Here is a 3,184-nt window from a genome sequence, read left to right as displayed (position 1 = left end):
AGTCATCACCACCCACCGCCAACTCTTGGGCTACTCTTTTACCAACGAATAGTGGGATTGACCGTCACATTATAACGCCCCCACAGCTGAAAGGGCGAGCATGTTTGGTGTGACAGGGACTCGAACCCGCGACCCTCAGATTGCGAGTCGAGTGCCTTAACCACCTGGCCATGCCGGGCCTCAATCACTGGTAACCTAAATTGTTTTTAGCTATTTGAATAATATGTGGCTATTCTGACCCAATTAGTTATTGAATATTTGGTAAATTATCGAGAATTTTTTTCTTTCTTCACTGAATAAAAGAAAGTATCCATGGATGACGCACAGGATTAGTCTATTTTTCGTTTTGCTACATCCTGTACAAGTGGATTACTTTCGTGGAATTCACGGTTCACCACTACTACTGTTGGAAGTTGAATTTCGCACAAAGCTATTCGAAGGGTTATGTCCTTACCAATCTCTGATTTTGAAGTGATAGACTGGAGAGAAGGCAGCAAGTCATTACCACCCACCGTCAATTCTTTGGATATACTCTTTACCAACGATTAATGGAATTGTCCGTCACATTATAATGCCACCACGGCTGAAAGGGCGAGCATGTCTGGTGGTAAAATTCGAACCCGCGACCCACATGTTACGAGTTGAACACCATAACCGCCAGTCCTACGCGATGTAAGCTTTTGCAAAGCAATTTTGGAAAAGAAGGCAATAGCTACAATATGACGCTATAAAAGAGAAATTGTCAGACATGAACACATAAATATTTCATTTTATAATTCTTAAAGACCTTAAATGAGCAACATTTCGGCATGTTCTGTGGTAGTGCCCCCTAGTGGAACATAAAATAACAAGCATTTACGAATGTATATTGTCAGTAGACCACGACGTTCAATAAGCACGATGAACGGTCATTAATTAGAGTTGCTTAAGTTTGTGGCGCCACCAGGTGGATTGGTAAGGAAACTTATTACTTTAATCACGCAATTTTTGTAGCTTATCGTGTTGATGTGTATAGAATTTCAAAGAGCGTTTTATGAGTTGGTCACATTTCTAGTGATTTTCCTAGAGGTTAAAGGGATTAGGAGGACACCATGTATACGTTTAATACGTAAAATTCTAAAAAGAAAAAAAAAGAAAAGAAGCAAAACACGTGGTGTTTCGATAAACTGTTAGAGAAATGTTCTTTGTTATTTTTATCCCTCCCGAGGCTTAGCGATAAGTCTGAAGGCTTATGACGCTAGAAAAAACAGGGTTTCGATACCCGTGGTGAGCACAACACAGCGCATTGTGTAGCTTTGGGATTTACAAGAAACAAATACAACGTTTTTATAGTTTGCTTTCGGTATTATTTTTTTTTATAAAAAACGTTATCGTTTTTGTATAGAGAGTATTTTACGGATAGATAGTCTGAAAATGTATGTAAGCAATAAATGGATATTAAACTAAACAAACAACCTGTATCTGATCTATTATTTTCAATCTCTTTATAAGCGTAAGCTGTAATTGGTATTCTATTATTATATTGTCATATACGACAATATAATATACATATATATATGTCTCGTCAGAAGTACTATGTTATTTCATTATTTACTCTTTTACCTGTCTTTGATCATATACATTCCTATGTCATTGTTAAACATCACTGGTTTTCTTCTTTCCTCACTCTTTTCAGTTAGTTTACTATGTCAAATAATAAAAATAATTGCTTTGTATATAGTTTTGAACAAACTTAGTGACACTTTGCTTAACATATTTTTTGTTGTTGTTTTTAGTTTACTAATATCAAATAAATACGTAAAGAAAAAGATAATTTTATAAGGTAGGTATCTTCAGAATGATGTGCCTAGTTAGCAGAAGCGTCATTTTAAAACCATTTTTTTTTTGGTGTGACTGAATAAGCTGGGCGTGACCTATGGTTAGATGCTGGGCTGAGGATTGAAGATTCCAAGGTTTGAGATATGTTTCCACATTTTCAGCTACGGACGCGTTATAAAAGTAACAATCAATCCTGTTATTCAGTTCAAGATACCCAGACAAAGTCCTTGTGGCGGCGGGTGTTGCTGGCTGGCTTCCTACCGAACTTACAGAACAAAGATCTATATAAATAGTTGATTTTAATTTTAATTTAATTTAATTACAAGTTAGTTCGATTACAGAGTGCCTCACTGATAAAATCGTGACTTCAGTTTTTATGATACAGATCACTCAAATCCAGTTCTTACATAAAGCTTCCTTCAACCGCATTTTCTGCCAAACTATGCACGTAGCGCAAACTTCAACAACATTTTCTGCCAAACTATGCACGTAGCGCAAACTTCAACAACATTTTCTGCCAAACTATGCACGTAGCGCAAACTTCAACAACATTTTCTGCCAAACTATGCACGTAGCGCAAACTTCAACAACATCTTCTGTTAAACTGCGCACGTAGCGCAAACTTCAACAACATTTTCTGTTAAACTGTGCACGTAGCGCAAACTTCAGTAGCATTTTCTGTCAAACAATGCTACGTAACGCGTCTTTCAACCGCATTTAATACCAAACTATTCTACGTAGCGCATCTTTCAACGGCATTTGCTGACAAACTATGCTATGTAACGCGTCCATCGTTCCCATTCTCTGCCAGATCATATCATGTAGCACTCTTCCCATGAAATATACAAAACTTGTATCTTTCCAGCGCAGTTAATGGCTTATTTAGCTATTTCATGGAAACGTAGTTCCATTAGCAGCCAACAGGCCCTCATAATCACATAAATACACAATTAGTAGATATGGCATAAGCTAAAGGTTTTATTAAAACATTTGATATACTGCGTAGAAACCATCGGTCCCGTTAAAGTTTGATTAATCTAAATGTCCATTTAAACACTCGGCATACTGTACATCATGGGTCCCGTTAAGATTTGATTAATCTAAACGTCCATTTAAACACTCGGTATTCAGTACAGCACAAGTCCCGTTAAGGTTTGATTAATCTAAACGTCCACTTAAACTCTCGGCATTCAGTACAGCACGAGTCCCGTTAAGATTTGATTAATCTAAACGTCCATTTAAACACTCGGCATACTGTACATCATGGGTCCCGTTAAGGTTTGATTAATCTAAACGTCCATTTAAACACTCGGCATACTGTACATCATGGGTCCCGTTAAGGTTTGATTAATCTAAACGTCCATTT

The sequence above is a fragment of the Limulus polyphemus genome, unplaced genomic scaffold (genome assembly GCF_000517525.1).
Source record: "Limulus polyphemus unplaced genomic scaffold, Limulus_polyphemus-2.1.2 Scaffold929, whole genome shotgun sequence".
Lineage (NCBI taxonomy): Eukaryota > Metazoa > Arthropoda > Merostomata > Xiphosura > Limulidae > Limulus > Limulus polyphemus.
Note: the sequence above shows the minus strand (reverse complement) of the source record.